This window comes from Procambarus clarkii, chromosome 23 (genome assembly GCF_040958095.1).
Source record: "Procambarus clarkii isolate CNS0578487 chromosome 23, FALCON_Pclarkii_2.0, whole genome shotgun sequence".
In the NCBI taxonomy this organism is placed as follows: Eukaryota; Metazoa; Arthropoda; class Malacostraca; order Decapoda; family Cambaridae; genus Procambarus; species Procambarus clarkii.
Window position 1 is genome coordinate 18,478,586 of NC_091172.1, and position 20,671 is coordinate 18,499,256.

The 20,671-nt window shown below is 45.5% G+C and overlaps 1 protein-coding gene across 3 annotated transcripts in view; it reads left to right on the forward strand.

The window, feature by feature from the left end:
- Nucleotides 1–20,671, forward strand: part of LOC123764036 (uncharacterized) — a 297,148-nt gene that overhangs the window by 208,285 nt on the left and 68,192 nt on the right. For all 3 annotated transcript variants that reach the window (XM_069329919.1, XM_069329918.1, XM_069329920.1), the window contains one exon: nucleotides 1,892–1,930. The gene's annotated coding sequence lies outside the window, so the exon portion shown is untranslated. The remainder of the gene's footprint in view (nucleotides 1–1,891; nucleotides 1,931–20,671) is intronic.

Sequence of the window (20,671 nt, forward strand, 5' to 3'; positions counted from 1 at the left end):
AGAGAGGGAGGGGAGGGCTCTGGAGGGGTAAAGTGGGGGGGGGGGGTGACGGTGGGTAAGGAGGAAGGGGGAGCCAGATGGTGAAGGTAAGGGGGCGTGACGATGGGTAAGGGAGGGGATTAAGCCGATTATCCCTCACCTAATTCCCCCTCTTCCCTATGTCTTACCGTCCCTCACCTGTACTGCATTCTCTCTCTCTCTCTCTCTCTCTCTCTCTCTCTCTCTCTCTCTCTCTCTCTCTCTCTCTCTCTCTCTCTCTCTCTCTCTCTCTCTCTCTCTCTCTCTCTCCTCCTCTTCCCAGTTTGTCTTTCAACTCAGCCATTAAACACTTACTGAGATTATCAAACCACTTATCTACTCTATCAAGGCAAACACAAGGGATTAATTACCTTACATTTCGGTGCTTTTTAGTCATTTCAATGAGGATTAATATCAACTTAATATGTATATTTTAAAGTCGGATTAATGTCCCTGATCAGGACGAGTTTTCTCGTCTCTGCCTTGAATTTGTGTGGATTAACTACACGGGGGATTTATGGAATATCTATACATGAGAATTTATCCAACAAGAATGTGTAGAATTGTATATAAATTAAATGTATAGCATGATGGGGCTGTTGAATGTTATTGTGAATGTGTTATTGAATGTTAATTGAAATGTTATTGTCACAGGGGTCGAGTGATTGGTCATTGCATTAAACTGTTGGTGATGATTGTCCATGGGGGGAGACTGACGGAGATGGATCTGGCTGCATTGAGTGAGTTCTTACATTGTACATTTGGGATTCTTTGATGAACAAATCAATAAATTTGTTCTCCGGGTTGAGAACATTGCCCGAGGTTATTCCCAAGTTCAAAAGAGCTTTTAATATCTCAGAAACGATGTTCTCGATGTTACGATATATATATATATATATATATATATATATATATATATATATATATATATATATATATATATATATATATATATATATATATATATATATATATATATATGAGCTACTGGCCCTTCTGCACTTTATTCTTATGGATTTTACACCGTTGCAGCTACAGTCTAACAGTCTCTTGGGAAATCTTAGATGACTGTCTGGGTGAGGACTGTTTCATTACCTGACGCTTGTTCAGCTCCCTCTTGTCGTGTAGTTGTCGAAGGCGTCGTCTACATCTTAAGGTAACTGACACATATTGGGTTACAGGCGTTTCGATTCAGGAAAGACCTGGGTAAATACTGGTTTGGAAACAGGCATGTGGGACAGTGTAGGGGGGCATGCCGAGTATCTTGTGATTGTGATTGATGGTTTACACACAGTATCAGTAGATTGGCAGCTAAGAGGCGGGACCAAAGATTGTGTGTGGTTCTCAGGTGGCCTCGTGAAGCTGCAAGTAAAAGTTGCATTGTTATTATTATTATTATTATTATTATTATTATTATTATTATTATTCGTTTGTGGCACTTATCATTCTTGGTTGTAGAAAATAAGTTGCAGTTTTGTTTTATTGTGGATAACTTCTTGTTGACTCATTGAAATCACTGTATCTCTCCTCCCTCCTCCTCTCTCTCTCTCTCTCTCTCTCTCTCTCTCTCTCTCTCCTCTCTCTCTCTCTCTCTCTCTCTCTCTCTCTCTCTCTCTCTCTCTCTCTCTCTCTCTCTCTCTCTCTCTCTCTCTCTCTCTCTCTCTCTCTCTCTCACTGCCTCTCTTGGTCTCCCCCTCTCTCTCTTTCTTTCTCTTATTATCTCTCTCTCTCTCTTTCTCTTATTATCTCTCTCTCTCTCTTTCTTTTATTATCTCTCTCTCTCTCTCTCTCTCTCTCTCTCTCTCTCTCTCTCTCTCTCTCTCACGTATATATATTTAGTAAATTAGTAAATTTACTAAATCTGTCTTTCCAGGCTCTGCTCATAGGACGCGAAAGGCAGCAAACTGCACACGTAAGTTGATCAAAATATATACGTTTGCATACATATTCTGACACACAGTATGTATGCGTGTATGTAAATACTCTACTGATACATGTATGCATTCATGGGTGTTTGAGCATACGAGCTAATATATTCTTGACTGTATGTGTCCTTGCTCGAAAGTATAAACTAATGTACTCGTCTAATTGAACTTGCTGGGGAGGGAGGGAGGGGGGGTTGAGTGTGAGCTCTTTGAATCCTGTCTGTCATCGCTCAGACTGGTATACAGGTTCCAGAGCCACTTAAACTCTAAACTCTACAGTTGGAGGATGTATATGAAGTCTTCCTCCGTCTCTCCGCTCGTTAGTGGATTCCAACTGTTAAGTGTGGCTTTGAAAATGTTCTTTCTTGCGTGTGTGTGGGCATGATGACCCAGCCACACACACACATCAGAAGATGCAGAAACGACGACGTTTCGGTCCGTCCTGGACCATTATGTCGTGTGCTTAAGGGTATTTGTCTAAGGTTTTGTGTCTTATGGCCTCTCTTATGGTTAAGGAATTCCTTCAGGCTTGTGAGACAAGACTTCCTCTCCTTGAACGTATGCTGATGGTGTTGGTGGTCGGTAGTGATGGTGTAACCCGTCCTCCTCCACCTCCACCTCCAAGTACAGCAACAATAATAATAACAACAATAACAACAACAACAATAACAACAGCAACTACAACAATAGCAACAATAACAACAACAACAGAAGCACCTAGAAGAACAACTCCAACTACAACATCGACAATAACAACAGTAACAACAACAACAGTAACAACAACAACAATAACAACAGCAACAATAACAACAGCAACAATAACAACACTAACAACAACAGGATAAACACCCACACATAAATTTCTGAAATTTATGTCAAGAACCCTTAGCCTTTCGCACTCTCCCGAGTGCTTTGTCAAGGTCTGAGTGCGTGGGTTAAGACGAGACTCACATCTCAACGACTAATCGTTGTGACGATTAGTCGTTGAGATGTGAGTCTCGTCCTCATCACACACTCAGACCTTGACAAAGCACTCAGGAGAGTGCGTAAGACTTGATGTATAAATCTTGAAATAAATGTCAGAAATGTATAAGTTTGGGTTTTAACCCTATGGGCTGTACTCTGCGAGGAGACGTTACCATTACTTAATAACAACTACAGTACCGCCAACAACAACAACAATGGCATAACAAGAATAACAAAAGCAACAATGACAACAACAATGGCAGCAGGTGCGCCCAACATCTCCTGGCGGTGACATCAAACAGCTGGCTTTATCGTTATCAACATCGCTATTAACGCTTGAAAATACCTCCACTGATCATCTCCGCCCCCCCTCCCCCTTCCCACCTTCCCCTTCCCACCTTCCCCTTCCCTCCACCCATCAGCCCCCACCCCCCTCCTGTCTTCCCCCTTCCCCCCCTTCACGCAGACCTTTACTCCACCCTTCCTTCCCTTCCCCCACCAATCCTCCACCAATCCACCTCCCCCACCAATCCTCCACCAATCCACCTCCCCCACCAATCCACCTCCCCTCCACTCCTCCATCCTCCCCCTCCTCCACACCCCCTTCCCATCTCCCATTACTTCTTTTCCCTCTTTCCTCTTTCCTTCTTCCTCTCCCCTTCCATACTCTCTCCGGCCCCTTCTCTCCTTCCCATGCTGCCCCTCTTAGCACCTATTGGGGGCCCCCAGCACCTATTGGGGGCCCCCAGCACCTATTGGGGGGCCCCAGCACCTATTGGGGGCCCCCAGTACCTGTTGGGGGGCCCCAGCACCTGTTGGGGGACCCCAGCACCTATTGGGGGCCCCCAGTACCTGTTGGGGGGCCCCAGCACCTGTTGGGGGACCCCAGCACCTATTGGGGGCCCCCAGTACCTGTTGGGGGGCCCCAGCACCTGTTTGGGGGCCCCAGCACCTGTTTGGAGGCCCCCAGCACCTGCTGGGAGGCCCCTAGCACCTGTTTGGGGGTCCCCCTAGCACTCGACCACTCCTCTAGTATTCTCAACGGGTTCTAATATCAGAATTATGCCAAGTAGAAGCTGAAGGAACGCTCTTAGCCAGCAGCCAGAATCTTGAAGAGGCATTCCGGTCCCATCACTGTAATCTAGAAGCAATATCTAAACCATTATCCTAGTCTGGAGGCAGTTCCGGCGTCCTGATTGTAGTTTTAAAGCACTTGGGGACGTCTTATCGTCCGTTGTAGTGTATACAAATTCCATTTTGGTAGTCTCAGGGCAGTTCCGACGCCATAACTGCATGGCTTGAGTAATCTTCCATACCTCTCTCTCTCTCTCTCTCTCTCTCTCTCTCTCTCTCTCTCTCTCTCTCTCTCTCTCTCTCTCTCTCTCTCTCTCTCTCTCTCTCTCTCTCTCTCTCTCTCTCGCTCTCTCTCTCTCTCTCTCTCCCTTACCCGCGAAGGCTCCAACCACTTCAGCTGGACGGTAGAGCGACGGTTCAATCGTTCAATAGAGCGACGGTTCGGCGTTCAATCCCCGACCGTCCAAGTGGTTGGGCACCATTCCTCCCCCCCCCCTGTCTCATCCCAAAGCCTTAATCTGGCCCCTTCCCAGTGCTATATAGTCGTAATGGCTTGGCGCTTTTTCTTGGGAATTCCCGTCCCTTCCATCCAGTTACGGAAGCCACAGACAAAATTAGTTCAACTAAACTGTTAACTAGTGTCAATGGCTCTCAACATGCCACAGTTCTAATCTTATAATTACACCGCCAAAGTCACAATATAAATTACTACTAATAATATTCTCCTTTCATTCTGGGTGTGGTCTCAGGCGGTCTGCCTCCAACGCTTCACTTCAAATGCACAAAGAAATCACATTAACGTGATTTATCAATAAGAAAATGAGTAGGAGCCATGAGGAGGATTCGAACCTGTGCTCTGGGTACTCCCAAGCACGCGCCTTATAGACCACTACTCCACGACATAACATTGTAATATGGTGTTCAGTTGAATCCCAGGTTGCATTTAATTTGATGCTGATCAGAATGTGGCCATGGCACGCTGTTCTCTCTTGAATTCTGGCGACTCTGACCAGCCTATGCCCGTCCCGCGCCCCAGACCAATCGCCTACAAAGTTGGGTGTGGCTAGCCCCAAACGTCTGGTCTCCAGCCTTGAACAGACAGTCACACAGACAAGCAGATATTCTCTCTTACATATATAGATTATTATTATTATAATTATTATTATTAATATTATTATTATTATTATTATTATTATTATTATTAACAATAATTCGAATAATAATGTAATAATATAAATATTCATAACATCTGTTTTCATATAGATGGGAAAAAATATATTATCCGGGTACGTTCGCATTAACACACACCAGATTCCTGTGGATTAATCCTTTACAATGCATCTTTTCGTGCTAATATAAAGTGAATACTGTATATACCGTTTCTCCACACCCGGCTTCCGGCAGGATTAAAAAAAAAAGTATCTTAACACTGAAGGGAAAAAAAATTAATTGTTTTCTTAAATCCTCTCTCTCCTACGAACACACTGGATTCTTGCGGATTTGCAATGCATTATATCAAAAATATTTAAAAAGAGTATATGCCGCGCGGGATCGTTGCATCAGACATTAAAATTCTCTGCCCTTCTTGGGTACACAAAAATGATAATGAAGATCACCCGCCCACCGTCTTGAATAGCCCTCCGCCTTAAAAGAAAAGAGTTGTTATAGTAAAAATGCTATCTGCTCATCAGCCTCGTACTCTGTACCCACACACGAAGCTCTTCTTAAAAGATGGCAACAGTCCCCCTCCCCCCACTCTCTCTCTCACCCACCCACACCCATCCACTTTATTTTTATTTTTTTATTTTTTTTGCTTTACAGTGGTTGAATATAATATATTGTTCATTCGACAAAAACATTATATATATATATATATATATATATATATATATATATATATATATATATATATATATATATATATATATATATATATATACATATATATGTCGTACCTAGTAGCCAGAACGCACTTCTCGGCCTACTATGCAAGGCCCGATTTGCCTAATAAGCCAAGTTTTCATGAATTAATTTTTTTTCGACGACCTAACCTACCTAACCTAACCTAACCTAACTTTCTCGGCTACCTAACCTAACCTAACCTATAAAGATAGGTTAGGTTAGGTTAGGTAGGGTTGGTTAAGTTTGGTCATATATCTACGTTAATTTTAACTCCAATAAAAAAAAATTAACCTCATACATAATGAAATGGGTTGCTTTATCATTTCATAAGAAAAAAATTAGAGAAAATATATTAATTCAGGAAAACTTGGCTTATTAGGCAAATCGGGCCTTGCATAGTAGACTGAGAAGTGCGTTCTGGCTACTAGGTACGACATATATATATATATATATATATATATATATATATATATATATATATATATATATATATATATATATATGTATATATATTGTGTATGAGGCTGGAAGCCGCATGTGTGAGGTGGCTGAGTGGTCTGCGGCCCGGAGTCGCTCCCGTACACGTTGGTCTCCTGAATGGTATACAACTCGCCACATTTTCGGTACGTAAACGCTTTCTCCCCCTTTTAATAAGATAAGTGCGCATCATCGGACACCCATTATGTTTCCATTAGGATGCTGTTGTTCTGCTTCTGCTGTTGCTCTGCTGCTGCTGTTGTTGCTCAGCTACTGCTGCTGTTGCTCTGCTGCTGCTGCTGCTGTTATGGCTGAGGCAGTAGTAATACTGAGATGTTGATGGTCCTATTTTGCCTCTGCATTGCTGTTGCTTGCTGTTTTGTTTCTGTGTTGCTGCTGAGGAGAGAACTGTCAGCTTAATTAAGTTTACCCGGTGATCATCTCCGTGGCCTGATACCACGTCCTCACCATGCTCCTAATGAGCCCCTCCCCCCCCCCTCTCTCTCTCTCTCTCTCTCTCTCTCTCTCTCTCTCTCTCTCTCTCTCTCTCTCTCTCTCTCTCTCTCTCTCTCTCTCTCTAACCTTTACAGGCAAAGTTATTCGAAGAACAGAATCCCTACTAAAGCCTCATGCAGCTGAATTCGAGTTATGAATTACAGGTTTTTGGTTACAGAATGTATTAGAAACAAGCTACAGGTTTCGGACGATGTATTACTGGCTATATGCAAAAGATTACAAGCAAAACACTAGACAGAGTACAGCCTGTACTCACACATGGACAATACAGTGTAAGGTCTACAACTACAAGCCACAGACTTCAGACTACAGAATACACACCAAAGTCTAATAAAACTGTAGACGGAAAACTATACTAGCTTGGAACCAAAATTACAGGCAAGCAAATACAGAATACAGATCTAATAATAAGTAGCAAAGTGAAGGATTATTAAGGACCTGCTGTATAATACATTCTCTAAGCTGTGGCCACAGACAAGACACAGCCTACAGGCTGTAGACAACACTGTGGCACAGACTTCTCGCCGGTCAGGCTCCTCGACTCCTCCCTCCGTTCATACCCATCTCGCTCAACCGGATTCATCAATTAACCTTCGTGGTATCCGGCCATTAGCCCACCTCCGAGGTTTCTATCGTAATCACTTCATCGCCTTAAAATAATGACATAATTATTATTATTATTTTAGCAGTAGTTGTAGTAGTAGTTGTAGAAGTTGAGAGCTTACAACAGCTGGTTGTACTAGTGTGATAGGCTCGCCCTGCGCTGTTGGGAGTGCCCAACAGGTTGTGACAACACCGGAACGGGAATCCGCCAAGGTTTCCTGTACAGAGCGAATACAAGTGTTGTTGAAGTGAGCAGCGTGGCTGGGGCGGCCTTGAACCTGGCGCGACCCACACACGCGTGCACCAGGCCGCCCTCCCTACACCACACTCACACACACACACACACACACACACACACACACACACACACACACACACACACACACACACACACACACACACACACACACACACACACACACACATCCGCTTAAGAGCCGATGATGAGCCCTGCTGGCACAATTAGATGACCGGAACGGCGTTTGGTACCCGCAGTTCACGGACCCGGGTTTGATTCCTGATCGAGTCATAAACAGCTGGCCAGAGTTTCTTTCACGTGATGTCTCTGTTTACACAGTTATTACAACTGTCTAATAAATAGACAGTTGACAGTTGACAGGCTGTTATGAGCTGCACCCTGGTGATGTGTGTGTGGGGGGGAGGGGAGGGGGGAGGGAGTAATATATATGTAGTAGAGAAAAATAGGTCCGGCGCAAGTACATTTGACAACCGAAGGGTAGAAAGGCGGAGCCCAAGAGCTAACAACTCGGTCCGAGGGCACAACGGTAACACCCTGCCCTGAGCAAGCTCTCCAAGAGCCTTGTATCTTCGTACAAGGACACGCTTAGTGACGCCTGTCCCAAGTGGGTTGTGAGGTCGGGAGATGAGATGAAGATGCTGCTGCAGGGAGATATAGGATAACTATGTGCATGCTTATCTCGCGAGCATCAAGGTGGCTGGCGGCTGCTCCGCCCCAACATCAGCGCCGCCGCTGCCTCCTCTCCCCGTAATTCATAATCTGAATCACATTGTTTCCGCAGATCGATCGATATTCTAGCAGCAAATGACGGTAATCAGAGCGACTGTGGGCACCGCGACGATGCTCCGGGAATTATGACATTACCTCCGAGCGAGAAAAAAAGGAAATTGCGCCAAGCGGACTGTAGATGACTCCATCCGCAGATAATTGGTCCAGGTGTTAGCCGATGCTTCGGGTGATTCTGTGGATGGTATTTCATGCGGTCGTCGACCTTACGGGAGCTGGTGGTCCGTCGTTGTCTTGTCTAGTGCTAGCGTAACACCTTCATATTGGCAGCTAGGAAGTTTGCCATATATCAAACATTTCCTCAAATTGCTGTGTTTCCCCTCGCCATAAAGGGCGTATGTACGCAGGTAATTACGCAAGGGGAGGGGGGGGGAGTGGTTCATGCCCCCGGGGGCCGGGGTGTCTCTACGCACGACAAATCTTGAGATGACATCTGTCCGTGGGCCACAAATTGAGAGATGACTGTGATGTGTTGGATGAGTTATTGCCGCCGCCAGGCTGGGGGCACGGAGGCTCTGGGTCACCTGCCACGGGTATTCATCAACACAGTCATGTGTTCAACACATGACTCACAACACAGGAAGCAACACGTGACTCACAACACACGACTCACAACACAGGGAGCAACACACGACTCACAACACATGACTCACAACACAAGGCCCTCCTCAGGCCAATACAACCAGTTGTGTTCTTGGCCACAAACAACCTGTGGCCTCGCTTGTCCCCCCCCCCCTCGAGCCTGAGGTGTGCCGGGTAATTGAGTCATTTAGACGGGACCAATGACCCGGAGGACGAGACAGAGGACGAGACAGTGAACGAGACAGAGTACGAGACAGAGGTCGAGACAGAGGACGAGACAGAGGCCGAGACAGAGGACGAAACAGAGGTCAAGACAGAGGACGAGACAGAGGACGAGACAGAGGACGAGACAGAGGTCGAGACAGAGGACGAAACAGAGGTCGAGACAGAGGACGAGACAGAGGACGAGACAGAGTACGAGACAGAGGACGAGACAGAGGCCGAGACAGAGGACGAAACAGAGGTCAAGACAGAGGACGAGACAGAGGACGAGACAGAGGACGAGACAGAGGTCGAGACAGAGGACGAGACAGAGGACGAGACAGAGGACGAGACAGTGGACGAGACAGAGGTCGAGACAGAGGACGAGACAGAGGACGAGACAGGACGAGACAGAGGACAATACAGATGATGGACCTCGCGAGTCAGAAGCAATATAAGTCCTTTGAAACAATTATATATATAAGCATTCAGAGCATTCCACCAGCATCAGTGAATCACAGAAGCGTTTTGGGATCACCCAGCCGTTCTAAAGCCGGGCCCAAGAGCTAGACACATGTCAAGGTATGCAGACAGTGAGTCACAATAACGTGGCTGAAGATATGATGACCAAAACATACACACCTACGGGCCAGATTCACGAAGCAGTTACGCAAGCACTTACGAGCCTGTACATCTTTTCTCAATCTTTGGCGGCTTTGTTTACAATTATTATACAGTTAATGAGCTGCGAATGTCGGAAAATCCGACACCATTTAATAATCATACAGATAATAACTGTATTACCAACAAGTTACCCATAGAAAACGTAACTTGTAGTGGAATTACCGTCTAAAGAAAACGGGATATCATCACCACATACCATTATAAATTCACCAGCTATTCTGCTGGGAATTATTCTTAAATACATTAGTCTTTGGACTTTACCATCATAAAAACATCTTATATAAATTAACTTAATTATCAATATTAAAGTAGAGTAAATGTGACCCTTCTATCACGTTCTGAAATCTGGACAATGTAAGCCAGGCGTCAGAGTGGAGGAAGGAGGGCAGCCATTGTTGTTATACGAGACCAGAGGCTCACACGGGAGCAAATTCGGCTCCTGTTAAATTTACTTGGACGTAGTGTTATGGAAACTAAAAGTGTACCATTATCAACACGCTGTCTACAAATTCAAGTTAAGTGTCTATCCGAAACCCATTATCTATCATTAGTGGCCATTAATGTCATTGGGTAGGGTTATCCGGTTAGATCACATGGAAGCCTCAAACTAAAGGTAATTAAGCCAGGTCTTCATGTTCCATGTACTGTTTTCTCTGATATACTTGTCATATATAGGTATCTGGCTTCACAGCTAGCGCACTTTTGACAGGTCAAGACGAGGATGCAAGATTATGTGCACCAGTTACTGGGTGATAGAAGCTACCTCAAAGAGGATAATTTGGTGTCTACACTCTAGTTATACCTGGTGGACTAACCTGCTGTACTATAAGAGAAGGAACCTCATCAATGTATGTAGCTATTACTGTAATTTGATTGGCTGCATATGTGTAATATAAACCCCCCCTAATGTGTAGAGGATCGATTTGTGAGATTATGAGATTATTGCAGAAATACAGTCCACTTATCATTATACAAATTGCTATCGAAGTATATAAATTAACGTAAATATAAATTCATATAAATTAAATAAATATAAATCTCACAGGTCGGTTCCCACATTTTTGGTCATCTTCGAACCGGATGACGGATTATTTGATCCTTTGAACCCACATTTGGTCATCTTAGTACCGGATGAACCAGTTATCCAGTGGATTCATTAAATACTAGTGCAGTGTTATTTAAACAAAGCCAGCCAGTCATAGACGGCAGCGTAGCCTCGAGGGAGCTCAGGAGCCTCCCTCAGCCCAGTTCAGCCTTAGTCAGCGGTTTCATGCACACCCACAGATATTTGGTGGCGTGTTATTTCGTGAAATGACAGCGCTAATATAGAATCCAGCCAAATTAGTGACTGTGTCTTCGCGAGATTGTTCACGGATTTCGTGGTGTTACATTTCGCGAGAGATTATCTACGAATTTGTGGACTTTATTTCGCGAGGTCACTAATAATATTTAATACTTCTAGATAATATTAGAAGTTTCATAGAGGCTAATTAAGAGGCTATTATCAATAATTGTGTATATTATTTCTCCAAAATAGAGAATCATTTAATATAAATTGCACTAGTGTTCTCAATATAATATTTACTAATTGCCAACCCACAACAGGGTAGGATATGACTAGTTGAACTATTATTGTTCATCCTAGTCCCATTATTACAATAGTCAGTTGTACTATATTGAATAACCTAACACCATTAATGAATGGTGCAGACCCTATTTTGGGTGTAATTTTTATCAACTCGAGTTGAGTTGTATATATAATAATTTACTTATGATCATTACACCTTTGAGTGATTAATTAGTGTCTCTTCCATCCTAGGGTGATATAGAAGAGCTAACCTAAAGGTACTTCCAGTGACACTGGTTTATCACTCAAATCATTAGTGTGTATGATTGTATATATATAATGTGTATTAATTTTAAGTGCTAACCTCTAGTAGAGGTAGGATTATTGCCTAGTGAGTTCAGAATTTACCCTAGGCTACCATCAGTGCTTGTTCAGTATTATGAGCAGCCCAAGTACAAGCCCCACTAGGCTTCACCAACTAGCCAGTATGGATAATGCAGGGAGAATGAAAAGAACCCTTGCAGGTCTTAAAGGCCACTTAACAAGACAGATCAAGAAATGTGAAGATTTGTCACAACAATCTCAAGTTGATTATGCTGACCTGGAAAGCTATTATCAAGCAGCTGCAGGTAAATTTGAGCAAATCAAATGCCAAATGGCTGTCCTTGTGGGGACAGACTACTACCATCAATTCATTGGTAGCCCTACTAAATATCAGGGCATAACCATGTTAAATTCTGCAGGAGGTAAATTACTCTCAGGACCAGTATCAAGCCTGAGGAGACCTATGCCTGCAGATAAACAATACCAGTAGAAATCTAAATTTGTCAGCTGATTATATTTCTCCAGTAGCATTATACTAAGGAGATTACAGCTGACTATAGTAACAGGGGTTGATGTTAGTATCATCATTTAAAGCTGAAGATGAGTTCATGAGGCCTCAGTGGCAAATCAGTGAACAGTAGCCTAAAACAGCTACAAGTCACTGCGACCAATGTCACTGAACCCACTGCAGTCTCAGAACCATACTTTACTTTAATGATGAGCTATTCAATCTTCTGAATCAATTAACTAAATTAAACCCCAATAAATCTGATGACTGATTTGATACATTTATTATTTAATCAAGATGTATTCCATGGGCCTCAGTGTTTATATATCAGTGACCAGTTACCTGAAGAAACTTCAAGTTATATCTAATGTCACTGATCTCACTGCAGTCCCTGAATCATACTTGACTGTAGTACTTGATCACATCCAGTCTTTTGGGTTAAATAATATGTAATAAGGCTTGAATATTAGCCTTTCAAGAGTTGACAGGGAAATGAAATCGCATTAGACTTCTAACCCCTGCAACTCTTGTACGGGACATCCGTCCTGTACGAACAGACACACAAATGTGTGATTACTAACTACTAACATCAAATTAATCTAATAATCCGAAGGAGGAGTATCGGTGTTCGTCTGTTCTAAAGAGGACTTCGACCCGTGAGCAGCCCCCTGGGGAATTATGTCGGAAAATCCGACACCATTTAATAATCATACAGATAATAACTGTATTACCAACAAGTTACCCATAGAAAACGTAACTTGTAGTGGAATTACCGTCTAAAGAAAACGGGATATCATCACCACATACCATTATAAATTCACCAGCTATTCTGCTGGGAATTATTCTTAAATACATTAGTCTTTGGACTTTACCATCATAAAAACATCTTATATAAATTAACTTAATTATCAATATTAAAGTAGAGTAAATGTGACCCTTCTATCACGTTCTGAAATCTGGACAATGTAAGCCAGGCGTCAGAGTGGAGGAAGGAGGGCAGCCATTGTTGTTATACGAGACCAGAGGCTCACACGGGAGCAAATTCGGCTCCTGTTAAATTTACTTGGACGTAGTGTTATGGAAACTAAAAGTGTACCATTATCAACACGCTGTCTACAAATTCAAGTTAAGTGTCTATCCGAAACCCATTATCTATCATTAGTGGCCATTAATGTCATTGGGTAGGGTTATCCGGTTAGATCACATGGAAGCCTCAAACTAAAGGTAATTAAGCCAGGTCTTCATGTTCCATGTACTGTTTTCTCTGATATACTTGTCATATATAGGTATCTGGCTTCACAGCTAGCGCACTTTTGACAGGTCAAGACGAGGATGCAAGATTATGTGCACCAGTTACTGGGTGATAGAAGCTACCTCAAAGAGGATAATTTGGTGTCTACACTCTAGTTATACCTGGTGGACTAACCTGCTGTACTATAAGAGAAGGAACCTCATCAATGTATGTAGCTATTACTGTAATTTGATTGGCTGCATATGTGTAATATAAACCCCCCCTAATGTGTAGAGGATCGATTTGTGAGATTATGAGATTATTGCAGAAATACAGTCCACTTATCATTATACAAATTGCTATCGAAGTATATAAATTAACGTAAATATAAATTCATATAAATTAAATAAATATAAATCTCACAGGTCGGTTCCCACATTTTTGGTCATCTTCGAACCGGATGACGGATTATTTGATCCTTTGAACCCACAGCGAAGCACCAGGAGGCTGTTTATATCAATAACAACAGTTGATTGGCAAGTTTTTATGCTTGTAAACTGTTTAATAAATGTAACCAAAACCGTCATAGATTGAAGAAAGATGAACACGTTCGTAAGTACTTACGTAACTGCTTCGTGAATCTGGCCCATGAAGACGATTAGACGGCGACGTTTTCGGTCCGTCCTGGTCCAGTATCGACAATCCACATGATAATGGTCCACGACGGACCGAAACGTCGTCGTCTCTTCGTATTCTGGTGTGCTTTTGGGTCATCAATGTCAAGGTACATTGATGTTAGCATTGTGCAGGATGAAAGAGGTGCATCTGTTGGCCAGCAATGTATCAATGTATCAGTGTATCAGTGTATCAATGTATCACTGGTATCAATGTATCACTGGTATCAATGTATCAGTGTATCAGTGTATCTTGAGATCATCATACTGAGGGAGCTATTTATCACTTACATGTGGAAGCAGATGAACCTGTCTGGAAGCAGATGAACCTGTCTGGAAGCAGATGAACCTGTCTGGAAGCAGATGAACCTGTCTGGAAGCAGATGAACCTGTCTGGAAGCAGATGAACCTGTCTGGAAGCAGATGAACCTGTCTGGAAACAGATGAGCCTGTCTGGAAGCAAATGAATCTGTCTAGAAACAAGACCAGCTGTGACGCAGAAGACCAGCTGTGACGCAGAAGACCAGCTGTGACGCAGAAGACCAGCTGTGACGCAGAAGGCCAGCTGTGACGCAGAAGACCAGCTGTGACGCAGAAGGCCAGCTGTGACGCAGAAGGCCAGCTGTGACGCAGAAGGCCAGCTGTGACGCAGAAGACCAGCTGTGACGCAGAAGGCCAGCTGTGACGCAGAAGACCAGCAGTGACGCAGAAGACCAGCTGTGACGCAGAAGGCCAGCTGTGACGCAGAAGACCAGCTGTGACGCAGAAGCGAGACGAGATGTCCTGGGAAGCGCCGGATCATTGTCTAAGGAACTAAGATGAAGAAAAAGTATTAATTAATGCAACCTTCAATGCATATCCGCTGACGATAAGAATAACAAAATAATGAGAGTAATTGAGAATATAATTATATAATCACAATAATAATCACAAAATAAAAACTCGTAAAAAGGAGAATAAAATAATACAAAATAATACAAAATATAACAAATAATAATATAAAATATTACAAATAATAGAGACAGTTGCTCAAGGCATCAGAGTGATTGCAAAGTCCGATCACGTATGTACGTAAAGATGGTCACCTGATGTGCACATAATGTTATACTCACACGAGGGGGGGCACACGCGCGTGCATGTATGTACACGCCCGCCTGTCCTGCTCCAGAGGTTAGTATACAGACGTACATTGTCATAAACGTCGCGAACACAGATGTGGACAAACAACACACACACGCACGCGCACGCACACACACACACACACACACACACACACACACACACACACACACACACACACACACACACACACACACACACACACACACACCTGTTGACCTCAGGAACCAGTACACCAGTTGATTGACAGTTGAGAGGTGGGACCAAAGAGCCAGAGCTCAACCCCGCAAGCACAAATATGTGAATAGCTGAGTACTTACACTTACTTTGTATGTAAAACCAATCCTGGAGTATGCAGCTCCAGCCTGGAGTCCATACCTAGTTAAACACAAGACAAAGTTAGAGAAGATTCAGCGGTATGCCACCAGACTCGTCCCGGAACTGAGAGGAATGAGCTACGAGGAAAGGCTAAAGGAGCTGAACCTCACATCCCTTGGAAACAGAAGAGTAAGGGGAGACATGATAACCACCTGCAAAATTCTCAGGGGAATTGACAGGGTGGACAAAGACAACCTCTTCAGCACAGGTGGGACACGAACAAGGGAACACAGGAGGAAACTTAGTACCCAGATGAGCCACAGAGACGTTAGAAAGAATTTTTTCAGTGTCAGAGTAGTTAAATAATGGAATGCTCTAGGAAGTGATGTGGTGGAGGCTGACTCCATACACAGTTTCAAATGTAAATATGATAGAGCCCAGTAGGCTCAGGAATCTGTACACCAGTTGATTGACAGTTGAGAGGCGGGACCAAAGAGCCAGAGCTCAACCCCCGCAAACACAACTAGGTTAGTACACACCATCTTGTTCGTTCTTTGATTTTAATATTGCTGTTACTGCTGCGTCTGCTGCTGTTACTGCTACGTCTGCTGCTGTTACCGCTACGTCTGCTGCTGTTACTGCTGCGTCTGCTGCTGTTACCGCTGCGTCTGCTGCTGTTACCGCTGCGTCTGCTGCTGTTACTGCTGCGTCTGCTGCTGTTACCGCTACGTCTGCTGCTGTTACTGCTGCGTCTGCTGCTGTTACCGCTACGTCTGCTGCTGTTACTGCTGCGTCTGCTGCTGTTACTGCTACGTCTGCTGCTGTTACTGCTGCGTCTGCTGCTGTTACTGCTGCGTCTGCTGCGTCTGCTGCTGTTACTGCTGCGTCTGCTGCTGTTACTGCTGCGTCTGAAGCTGTTACTGCTGCGTCTGCTGCTGTTACTGCTGCGTCTGCTGCTGTTACTGCTGCGTCTGCTGCTGTTACTGCTGCGTCTGCTGCTGTTACTGCTGCGTCTGAAGCTGTTACTGCTGCGTCTGCTGCTGTTACTGCTGCGTCTGCTGCTGTTACCGCTACGTCTGCTGCTGTTACTGCTGCGTCTGCTGCTGTTACTGTGGCGTCTGCTGCTGTTACTGCTGCGTCTGCTGCTGTTACTGCTGCGTCTGCTGCTGTTACTGCTGCGTCTGCTACTGTTACTGCTGCGTCTGCTGCTGTTACTGCTGCGTCTGCTGCTGTTACTGCTGCGTCTGCTGCTGTTACTGCTGCGTCTGCTGCTGTTACTGCTGCGTCTGCTGCTGTTACTGCTGCGTCTGCTGCTGTTACTGCTGCGTCTGCTGCTGTTACTGCTACGTCTGCTGCTGTTACTGCTGCGTCTGCTGCTGTTACTGCTACGTCTGCTGCTGTTACTGCTGCGTCTGCTGCTGTTACTGCTGCGTCTGCTGCTGTTACCGCTACGTCTGCTGCTGTTACTGCTGCGTCTGCTGCTGTTACTGCTGCGTCTGCTGCTGTTACCGCTACGTCTGCTGCTGTTACTGCTGCGTCTGCTGCTGTTACCGCTACGTCTGCTGCTGTTACTGCTGCGTCTGCTGCTGTTACCGCTACGTCTGCTGCTGTTACTGCTGCGTCTGCTGCTGTTACTGCGGCGTCTCCTGCTGTTACCGCTACGTCTGCTGCTGTTACTGCTGCGTCTGCTGCTGTTACCGCTACGTCTGCTGCTGTTACTGCTGCGTCTGCTGCTGTTACTGCGGCGTCTGCTGCTGTTACCGCTACGTCTGCTGCTGTTACTGCTGCGTCTGCTGCTGTTACCGCTACGTCTGCTGCTGTTACTGCTGCGTCTGCTGCTGTTACTGCGGCGTCTGCTGCGTCTGCTGCTGTTACTGCTGCGTCTGCTGCGTCTGTTGCTGTTACTGCTGCGTCTGCTGCTGTTACTGCGGCGTCTGCTGCTGTTACTGCTGCGTCTGCTGCTGTTACCGCTACGTCTGCTGCTGTTACTGCTGCGTCTGCTGCTGTTACCGCTACGTCTGCTGCTGTTACTGCTGCGTCTGATCCAGCAGTGGTGACCCTGGTGATCCAGTAGTGGTGACCCTGGTGATCCAGCAGTGGTGACCCTGGTGATCCAGCAGTGGTGACCCTGGTGATCCAGCAGTGGTGACCCTGGTGATCCAGTAGTGGTGACCCTGGTGATCCAGTAGTGGTGACCCTGGTGATCCAGTAGTGGTGACCCTGGTGATCCAGTAGTGGTGACGCTGGTGATCCAGTAGTGGTGACGCTGGTGATCCAGTAGTGGTGACCCTGGTGATCCAGTAGTGGTGACCCTGGTGATCCAGTAGTGGTGACCCTGGTGATCTAGTAGTGGTGACCCTGGTGATCCAGTAGTGGTGACCCTGGTGATCCAGTAGTGGTGACCCTGGTGATCCAGTAGTGGTGACCCTGGTGATCCAGTAGTGGTGACCCCGGTGATCCAGTAGTGGTGACCCTGGTGATCCAGTAGTGGTGACCCTGGTGTTCCAGTAGTGGTGACCCTGGTGTTCCAGTAGTGGTGACCCTGGTGATCCAGTAGTGGTGACCCTGGTGATCCAGTAGTGGTGACCCTGGTGTTCCAGTAGTGGTGACCCTGGTGATCCAGTAGTGGTGACCCTGGTGATCCAGTAGTGGTGACCCTGGTGATCCAGTAGTGGTGACCCTGGTGATCCAGTAGTGGTGACCCTGGTGATCCAGTAGTGGTGACCCTGGTGATCCAGCAGTGGTGACCCTGGTGATCCAGTAGTGGTGACCCTCTCTCTCTCTCTCTCTCTCTCTCTCTCTCTCTCTCTCTCTCTCTCTCTCTCTCTCTCTCTCTCTCTCTCTCTCTCTCTCTCTCTCTCTCTCTCTCTCTCTCTCTCTCTCTCTCACTCTCTCACTCTCACTCACACCCTCCTGTTCATCTGCCCTATTTCACACCAAATATCGAGATTGGGGCGATACAGAGAGATCTAATCATCTCGACAGCTCGCCTGATCACTTACCTGTTGTTAAGATGGCTACCTGGGCCCCTGCCCGACCTTGCTTGACCTCGCCACAGATCTCGCTTAACAACTCCGATATGAGAACCGTGTCCACCAGGGTTAAGAGCACAAGCGCTCTCCTCACTGCCTGATAACACGGAACCATTTGAAAACATTCCAATAATTACGGGATCTGAAAAGATATGATGAGAGATATGATTAAAATGATGATAATGAGGTTGATAATGATTATCATGATGACCATACTGATGATCATACTTTATGATGATAATTATGTTCATTGCGGCCGCATAAATAAATATTAATGTTCTCTTCAGGTGCAGCATGCATCATCGCGTCATCACCCCTCATAGCGACACGTGCCTTGTCAATCAATGAACGACCATCGTTCAATTATTTCAAGAAACAATTGCATCCTCGTAATCAAACTTAACAGTGAAACAGCCGTCTTGGTGCATCCCCAAGCATACGAAACAAAGTTTTATTGACTCTCAGGAGACACGAACGGACTGATATCTCTCTCTCTTTCTCTCTCTCTCTCTCTCTCTCTCTCTCTCTCTCTCTCTCTCTCTCTCTCTCTCTCTCTCTCTCTCTCTCTCTCTCTCTCTCTCTCTCTCTCTCTCTCTCTCTCTCTCCCCCAAGACCAACTTCTTCTGTTAACCAGAGTGGCTCTGCCACTTTGTAAACATTACCCCTTTTCCTGCCCCCGTGTGACCCCAAACTAGGCATTTCCCTCCCTCCTGGTGACCCCAGATGGACACGGCGTTCAGCAGGCCTCCGGGGGCAGGGGGCGACCGCCCCGGGGGGCAACAGGGCCTGTAGATGAAGGTGATGATACCGCACGATGATATCGGTAGATCAACACCCCTAACATCTTTTTTTTGGACATATTCTTCTACATATGGTGAGTGAGGCGGGTGTCCTGAGACATATGGGAAGCGGTGTTACCCTGGCTGATGCTGTGGGAGATTAGTGGGGGAGGAGGTGGGTAGGGAGAGGTGTGTGTTGGTGGGTTGGTGGTGTGGGTTGGTGGTGTGTGTTGTTGGGTTGGTGGTGTGTGTTGTTGGGTTGGTGGTGTGTGTTGGTGGGTTGGTGTGTGTAGGCGGGTTGGTGGTGTGTGTTGTTGGGTTGGTGGTGTGTGTTGGTGGGTTGGTGTATGTAGGTGAGCAGGAAGGTTGGTGCACCAGCTAGTTCCTACCATCTAGGATGGTAGCAACGTGTGTGATGGATAGGTAGGTGTGTCTAGGAGGTAGATGGGTCTAGTAGGTAGGTGGGTCTAGTAGGTAGGTGGGTCTAGTAGGTAGGTGGGTCTAGTGGGTAGATGGGTCTAGTAGGTAGATGGGTCTAGGAGGTAGGTGGATCTAGTAGGTAGGTGGATCTAGTAGGTAGGTGGGTCTAGTAGGTAGATGGGTCTAGTAGGTAGGTGGGTCTAGTGGGTAGATGGGTCTAGGAGGTAGATGGGTCTAGGAGGTAGGTGGATCTAGTAGGTAGGTGGGTCTAGTAGGTAGATGGGTCTAGTAGGTAGGTGGGTCTAGTGGGTAGATGGGTCTAGGAGGTAGGTGGGTCTAGGAGGTAGGTGGGTCTAGTAGGTAGGTGGGTCTAGCAGGTAGGTGGGTCTAGGAGGTAGGTGGGTCTAGTAGGTAGGTGGGTCTAGCAGGTAGGTGGGTTTAATAGGACACTAAAGAGGAAAATTATATAATGGTGGAGTTAATCAAAACGACTGTGATGAAAAATGTCGATGATGATTATGATGATTGTGACGATGACAGTGAAGAGGATGAGGATGACATATTCGGGTATAATAATAACGATGTGACGGTACGGTGGAGACCGAAATGAAGTGCAGATTCCCCCGCAGTTTATCTTCGGATTCTCACCGGATCATTTCCACATCCTGCTTGCGAACGCATCCGGATTCTACGGATTACTGTGAGC